We start from the raw sequence: 9,246 nt of genomic DNA, 5'->3' as shown, positions 1-9,246 counted from the left end.
CAGAAAGCACGTGGACACGCGGATCGGTTTCACTCCGGTAACAGCCGGACGGACTGTCAACTCGGTGGCTCTGTTTTTGCTCCCAGTGGCAAACTTATTCACGCCTCATTAAATCAGTGAGGCTGATGCGAATGGCCTCTGCGAGTGTGAGGGAGAAAGCGAGAGAGAGAGAGAAGAGCTATCCGATCGCCATATTCATCCATTCAACAAAACAGAAGGTTTACAAATGCCTTGAGTGTTAGCTAATAAACCAGTACACCGTGTCCTAGAACAGTGTTTCACGGGGATTACCCATTCGGATGAGTATGGTCTTTTCGTTTCCGAAGGGCAAACAGACAGCCTATTACGAACTGACCGCAAATATTTACACGTAGGACCCCTAGCAAAGACACACGTAGTGGTTTTTGGTCACGCCCTCCACTTCCGCTTCCCGTTAACCGCACGTGCGAGGCTGCTGCTAGTAAAACCGAACGAATTAACGTAATTGGTTTTTAGCAGTGAAGGAATGAATGAAACAGGAAGAACGTGACGCACCGCAGTGCGTGACTGTGTTTTTTTCTTCTTCTCTGGGTGAAACACGTGACGCATTACGCAGTCAGAGCGTAAACACTGCAGTGTGTGTGTGTGTGTGTGTGTGTGTGTGTGTGTGTGGTGGGGGGGACCGCCCCAAACCAGATCAGACCACACTTCTCCAAAAACACACATCTACATCCTTACAATATTTAACCTGCACTAGCGCCATGCTCGGGGAGTGACCGTGCTGCAGCCTACCTCCTGATGTCATTTTTAAATACCTTTTAAATACAGTAAGGTACATTTCAACCTGATGTCACATGATCAATTAACCATGTCTATGGAAATTGAACAGCAGACCTTGAAAACATACACTCAGTGGTACACCTACTACAGAGGTTCACTCATCCAAGCAGTAATGTACACTGATCAGGCATAACATTATGACCACCTACCTAATAGTGGGTTGGTCCCCATTTTACTGCCAAAACAGCCCTGACCCGTCCTGCACTGTGTATTCTGACCCCTTTCTATCAGAACCAGCATTAACTTCTTCAGCAATTTGAGCAACAGTAGCTTGTCTGTTGGATCGGATCACATGGGTCAGCCTTCACTCCCCACGTGCGTAACTGAACCTTGGCTGCCCATGACCCTGTTGCCGGTTCACCACTGTTCCTTCCTTGGACCACTTTTGATAGATTCTGACCACTGCAGACCAGGAACACCCCACAAGAGCTGCAGTTTTGGAGATGATCTGATCCAGTGGTCTAGCCATCACAATTTGTCCCTTTTGTTCAGACTCGCTCAAATTCTTACGCTTGTCCATTTTTCCTGCTTCTAACACACGTACATACTGGATGATATCTGTTGGTATCATGGCCAGTGAGGTATTTCACTTAATTTGATATTAATAAAGATAAAAATAAACTTGATGTTAGTAAAGCCTAAGCATTGCTATTACTGACACGTTATAAAAAAAATGTTATGGCCTTGTTTTTAGCAGATGGACCTGTTTCTGTTTTTGTTCTGATGAAGAGAGGTGTAACTGACAAGTATCTCACTCATCAGATCTTCCAACTACTAGACCTCTAACAATGAATGACAAAAAATAAAATAAATCAGTGTGTGTGTGTGTGTGTGTGTGTGTATGTGTGGGCATTTCAAGGTTCATTGCTATTGTGCCAGAATAGACCAGTTCAAGTACACCATGACTATGACAAAAGAATGTGACTGGTGACTCACACACACTTGCACACATTGTCTCTCTCTCTCTCTCTCTCTCTCTCTCTCTCTCTCTCTCTCTCTCTCTCTCTCTCTCTCTCTCTCTTTCTCTCTCTTGTCCTTATATGAGTTCTCTGATGAGGGACCAGGTGAAGATGCAGGGCCTGGAGGCATGAGTCACAGTGTTGTTTTTTTGTAGAGAAATCTGAACATGTGGGGGAGAGAGAGAGCAACCCATCCTTTCTCTCCTCTCCTCACAGAGAACGAAGGACAAAATGTTTCTTCCACTCAAACGCCCACATATATTAGCAACCAATCATACACTGATAAAATACTGAAATAGTAAAGATGTGAACTCAAATAAAAACCATTAGGACATTTAACCCCTTGAAGTCCTGGATTATTATTCATGCTTTTATTCATTATTCAAAAAGTACTTCACAATTATTCTGGATCTATAATGAGGCTGATGGATGAGGTATGTAGTTAAAAGGGTCTGGTCTGACCGATGAGTCCTTGTAGTTACAAAGCTAAATGCAGTCTGGCTTTTAATGTCTCTGATAATGTGCATATCCTCTGCTAACTGTTTAGATTATTGCTAATCTGACAGCAAGCAACCATCAGCCTGCCTCTCAGATTTCTATTATCACGTCTGTGTTTTGCCCGTGTCTGTCAATGCACTGGACAGTGGTACAGAGTCAGTGTCTGGTACATGCTTTGTGTGTGTTCTAAGCACTCTTCAGTCTTACATTAAATGGTATCTAAATGAGTTGTGTTGTGTTGTAATTGTGTTTTCTGGGTTTTGTTTTACACCTGAAAAGAAGAGAAGACATTAAAATGATTTGTTTCCTTCCAAGCCTGATGGCATTTCAGTTATTTCTATATTTCTACTATTTATTTCCCTCTAATATTTGCAGAAAACAAGTAAAGTGCATTAATTACTCTTTTATAAATAATATATACTATATACTACACACATCTTGTGGAAAGGAGACAAAAATAGATCATGGTGTACTTGAGATTTCCTTGAAGATCTGTTCTCTGTGTCTTTCGTTATAGATTTACACGAGAGATCTTACTCAAGCTTTCCTGTGACAAGCATTTCAGAGAATTGAACTTTATTAACCTTAACCCCCCCCACCACCCCTCTGCCATGGTCCTAAGGTTGGCTTGATCTTTGTTTTTAGATAATTACACCCCTACCTGTAACAAAGTTCCATCTTAATAAATCCAAAATGTTCACCTTCTTCGTGACTTTTTCACAAACCAGGGGTCAAAGCATTTGACATTTTTCACCTCCTCCACCTTCCCAACACACACACACACGCACACACATTCACAATGGTGCTGAACTTTAGGTCAGGTCTGAGTGAGAGATCAGAGCTGTGATTAGCAGGTGCTGTCAGACAGGCAGTGTAATTAGAGCTTAATGGGGACGGAGAGGATGCTTGCAGCTGTGCTGTCCCTCTCACTTTCATTCACAGAGAACACTTCGGACCTGGTTCACCTGTTCTACCGACAGCGATCCGAGACATGAGGACTGTCCTTTCTGTGTATGTAAGTGTTATAGAGATTGTGCATAAATGCTAAGTTTGAACCCTTATAAAACACACAGATCAGGTATAACATTATGATAACATAAGACTGAGTATCTCCTCATCATGGCACCTGTTAGTGGGTGGGATATATTAGGCAGCAAGTCAACATTTTGTCCTCAAAGTTGATGGTAGAAGCAGGAAAAATGGACAAGAGTAAGAATTTGAGTGATTTTGACCAAAAGGGCCAAATTGTGATGGCTAGACCACTGGATCAGAGCATCTCCAAAACTGCAGCTCTTGTGGGGTGTTCCCGGTCTGCAGTGGTCAGTATCTATCAAAAGTGGTCCAAGGAAGGAACGGTGGTGAACTGGTGACATGGTCATTTGGCGGCCGAGTCTCATTGATGCACATGGGGAGAGAAGGCTGGCCTGTGTGATCCGATCCATCAGACGAGCTACTGTTGCTCAGATTGCTGAAGAAGTTAATGATGGAAAGGTGTCAGAATACACAGTGCAGGACAGTTTCTTTTGTGTTTGGGCAACAAAAGATGGACCAACACAATATTAGGCAGCTGGTCATAATGTTATGACTGATTGGCATGTATTGTTAATACATACAGGAATTTGTTTTGCCATATCGGAAACACTTTAACAAAGCATCGTGCTTTTCACATGCACTGATATTTCTGACTGAATTAATTGAATTAATGTACAAGACACAGCTGATGAACATAAATGACATTATATAGATAAATACCATTAGACACAAATGTATAAAGACACATTACCTACATATCTGTGAAAAATAGCATACTAGCAATTAGTATGTATTATCAGAGTGAGAGGGAAATTTTCTGTTGTAGATTGTGGCTCAGCAGCAGTGTATGAGATGAGAGAGAAGTGGTTTGGTTTCGGTTTTAGTGACTTTCCCGGAACACAGATTCTGAAATGAGTGACAGGTGGGAGGTGCAGCAGTACTCATGGTCCAGCACACTGCCGTTTCTTGGCAGATAAAGAACAAATTGCAGCCAATACCTTTCTCAGCATACTTGATAATGATGCATATACTGTACTGCTGTTGTTTTTTTAAGAACTAAACTAATCTAAACTTTTGCAGATGTCTCTGAAGAACACTATTAGAGCAGGTTGTGCAATAGTAATTTTCTTAAGCTGACACGAGTTATATGGGGGCTTCTGTGCTTTTCCTTTGATAGAGGTGATGTTTTTCCAAATTTACAGAATTCCACAGAATTGGAAAACCAAGGTGTGTTTATTTATAGAGCTCTGAAGAGGAAAGCTGAAGCATTTGTATGTACAGTTGTGGCTCCAGCTGACTCAGGTACAGTGACCCCATCTGCAATTAACCATTTATTTTGAGTACTGAGGAGGAATGTATATATGTTTGTGTACACATATGAGGGCAAACATACATAAATCTCACCCAAATCTCTGAGAATAATACAATCAATAAGCACAATAAGACACAATAAGAAATATATATATATATATATATATATATATATATATATATATAGAGAGAGAGAGAGAGAGAGAGAGAGAGAGGTATCTGTACAATTTTGACAACTAATCACATCTTTGTCTTTCCGATATGGCTGGAAATTCCCTCCTGAATAGATAGGAACAGCATTAAAAACAAACGCCTCTTACATAACACAGTTTCCATAATGCACACAGACAGACAAATACAGACAAGGGTCACTAGTCTGTGTAGTTTTAGTTTTAACAGATAGCTTCTCACAGTTGTTTTATTTGTGCAGGAGTAAAAGATGTGAAACAGTTGCTCAGCGTTTTATGTCACTATTGAGAAGCAGGCTGAGACATTGCCCTGAGAGCCAGTGGTTACTGATGATATAACCAGGTATGTTCTGTGTGAATAAAAGCTTTTTAAATGTTCAGCTCCACCACTCACACCTCCACATTATCAGCACTTACTGATTTACTACAGCAGCCTGAGACAGTAAAATGGCTGACCACTGTTAGATGTCAAGCTGGTGTTTGAAGATCACATGGTCAGACTGCTTCTCCTTGAAAGCAGAAAAACCAGATGTAGCTCTTCATTCTGTAGGTTTTCGATGCTCACTCAGCATTTTACATTTTAGGGGATCAGTCGTTGCTGTGGTTCATGATCTGGCTGCATATGGAGTATGAGTTTATTGAATATCAGCCGTGTCTTTTAGCTGAACTTTTGTAAGCACTTAGCTGTAAAAAAAAAAAAAAAAAAAAGACCTGTGACATCACTGGGCAGTTGGTGGCTGTAATGACCGTGTTTGTGTGTGCGTGGTAATGTGTGTGAAAGGTTATATAGTCTCACTAGAAATGAAACTTAACAGACCTCCAGGAAGCTTGCGCTGAGACTTAAAGTGGCTGGGCGTTTTTTCCCTCTGCTCGCTCGCCCACGTTCACTTCTTTTCCTGTACCCCTAAGAGAGAGAGGGAGAGAGAGAGAGAGAGAGAGAGTGTGTGTGTGTGTGTTTGTGTGTTCTGTAGACCTTAGGAGTGAAGATTTCTATTAGTTACATGTGAATTGTGAAAGCTTGTTTTTCCATGGACACATGAAGGCATAGTGCCAAAAGTTTGGCAGCAAACCACAATTCACTCTTTAATGACCATGTGTGTGTGTGTGTGTGTGTGTGTGTGAGTGTGTCTGAATCGCTGCCAACACAGCTCAAGCAGCAGTGGGATATCTCTCACTGTCCGGAGCTGAATGCTCTGTGTGACTAGGGCATATTTTAACTGGATTATATAAGCGCACTAGCCCCTTCTGTTCTCCACTCATGAGTAGAGCTCCATATGATCCAGAGTGATCTGACCTCTCTCTACCACACTTCAGTTTCCCATTACATGACCATTCTACATTTAACTCATCTGCACTAAGGTGTTTTCTCTGTCTTTTAAGTTAATTGTGTGATTGGTTTTGCCCAGCTGTAATCTTTTGCTTTCTGTAGCATGGACATTTTAATTTTGAACCTTAATGAGGGCCAGTTGTGGGCTGAATTAACTGATAATGAATCGACTTACTCATCAACCTTTAGCAATATAAAAATGAATGTAACGTCTATAGTCAGTTGTTTTAGCCTTCACGCAGAAGCATTTTAATAAGAGACCACGAGTGAAAAGTATAGGATCTAACAGAGCCCCAGGTAATTAGCACATTTTGTGCCTGGCTGCACTATGACTCCTGCTGTCTCAATGGTGAATAGCTGAATTAGTTAGAATCAGCAAGCCACACAGGGATCATCTGCCACCCCACAGTGCATCATCTAATTCAATCACAGTGACACCATCCCCGGCGGACTGGCCCATTAGCCGCTGCAGTGAAATGACATTAGTAATTGGTGCCTGCTGTCATCGTGGCAAAAGATAAAGAATATTGTTATTAATGCTTTATGACAAACCATCCAACACTTCCTGGGCTAAATCATGCAAGGCAGACGTGTCAGTCCTTATGCGAAATCTCATTATCTCTAAGCACAAAGTAAGAACAGACTCATGTTCCTGTTGGCTGATATCAGGTGAAAGATCCAAAGAAAAACATCCTGTTTAATCAGCTGTATGTTTGGCAGTAATCACCATTGACCTGTGCGGCATGGACTGTACCATGTGTTCACGAGAGAAAAGCAAAACAAGTGACCACCTGTCGACCCACTGGACTGGCAGAAAGCAATCTCTTCTTCTTCCTTGAAGCAGCGTTCCCAGTGTACCACAGATCAGACCTTTAAAGTGCACTCTGTTTCAGTTTATCTCATCTGATGACAGATCTGAGTGAAAGACAGCAAAGTCATCTCTAGAATGTGTCTAAAAATAAGTTATGAGCTACTAAAATGTGTCACGTCTATCGGTGGTACTGCCATCTGTAATAAATAAAAGTAAGCTTTTTTATTTTACGTAATTTCTGAGTAAGGCCATTACATTCACAGACTTATATAACATTGTAGGCTACGAGTGTTAAGTTTGGCTCTGACCCTGTTCTTCAGAAGTTAAAAAGCACCTGGCCCAGTTCCAGCACTGGGTTCTGCAGAACAGTCTGGAGATGCCTGATCGACCTGCAGGCTTCTTGGATACACAGCAGATGAAATGTTTAAGAGAAATGCAGACACTTTTGCAGACACTATAAGCAGTACAGTACTTTAACCTTTATGGTGCCCTTAAGACTCTTCAGACCCCAGACATTCTTCATTTATATGCACCTCACATCGAGGCCATGAATATTCACATCATTCTGCATGCAAATTTAGCGTGAAGATATCAGGGTACAAACACTTGTCTAACCTCTGGCTATTTTTGTGATTCCTGTGGTGCTGATTAGATAAAGAGAGAGGAAGGAGATACAGGTGCTAGTGATGTGAGCCTGTCATTGGAGGGAGTGTGGAGGATCTGATTGCCTTTCTCCTGCTAATTTAGACTGACGCTACTGAGGTCTCTCTCTCTCTCTCTCTCTGTCTCTCTCAGACTCACTCACTCTGTCTGTTTCCTGTCTATCACAGTCCTTCCTTGTCCTTGCCATATAATTAATATTATTCCTTTCTTATCTTTTTCTCTGTGACTAACGTGACTGCACACACACATGCAAATTAACACACACACACACACACACACACACACATAAACATCCAGTGTTTGACCATATGGCTGAAATGAGAGCAAGTTTGACCTTTGGCAGATAGAAATATGTTCAATCTTATAATGATCTGATCTTAGTTTTAGCAATACTGGAATTAGGTCAGGTGTGTGTGTGTGTGTGACTAGTGACTATCTGTAATTTTCCAAAATTGCACAAAATTTTCTTCCATTAGTTGCATCAATTTGTACTTTGATTTTATTATTATTGGATTTTGCACAGTGTAAGAAAAAGACCTAATTAATAAATTATACAGAAAAATAAAACAAATCTGTCCTGGCTGAGACAAAGAGAAACTGTGGTTTATAAACCCTGTGATACACAACTGTCTGTCTCAGACTTCCTTCAGATTAATCACCACTGTTTTGGGGTTAGTATAGTTTTATATACTTATATTATCTATCTATCTATCTATCTATCTATCTATCTATCTATCTATCTATCTATCTATCTATCTATATATATATATATATATATATATATATATATATATATATAGTCCTTTTCCTTCCATTTTATATTAATTTGTATTAACTTGCTGCTGTTCTGAATGAAATACAGTGTACTGAATTCACAATACATACATAGGTTTGTAATGTTTCTAACACCTTATTTGTGGATTGTCACCATTAGTGAACAGACATGAGGGTAGAGGTAAGAGAAGAGGTCATCCTAATGACCCCCCGCCCATCCCCCATGAAAGGTACCCCTGGTCATCCAGCCACCCATGAACCCCAGTCAGAAATAGTGATGTACATCTTGTAGTCTAAACACCAAGAAAGATGGGGGTAAGGAGCCATGCCAGGCAGGTTGCAGGGATTTAATGAGAGAATCAGTCAGATTATCAGTGAGTTCAGGTGTTGTTTTTCAGGGGTTGGACTCGGCCCCTTAGTTCCAATGAAAGGAACTCTTAATGCTTCAGTTTCATACCAAGACATTTTGGACAATTTCACGCTCTTTGTGGGAACAGTTTGGGGATGACCCCTTCCTGTTCCAACATGACTGCACACCAGTGACCAAAGCAAGGTCCATGGATGAGTGAGTTTGGTGTGGAGGAACTTGACTGTCCTGCACAGAGTCCTGACCTCAACTCCATAGAACACCTTTGGGGTGAATTAGAGTGGAGACTGTGAGCCAGACCTTCTCGTCCAACATCAGTGCCTGACCTCACAAGTGTGCTTCTAGAGGAATGGTCAAAAATTCCCATAAACACACTCCTAAACCTTGTGGAAAGCCTTCCCAGAAGAGTTGAAGCTGTTATAGCTGCAAAGGGCGGGACAACTCCATATTACATTCATGTACATGTAAAACGTCCCAAATCTTTTGGCAGTGTAGTG

This window comes from Hemibagrus wyckioides, linkage group LG14 (assembly GCF_019097595.1).
Source record: "Hemibagrus wyckioides isolate EC202008001 linkage group LG14, SWU_Hwy_1.0, whole genome shotgun sequence".
NCBI lineage: Eukaryota > Metazoa > Chordata > Actinopteri > Siluriformes > Bagridae > Hemibagrus > Hemibagrus wyckioides.
This window is presented reverse-complemented; position numbering follows the sequence as displayed.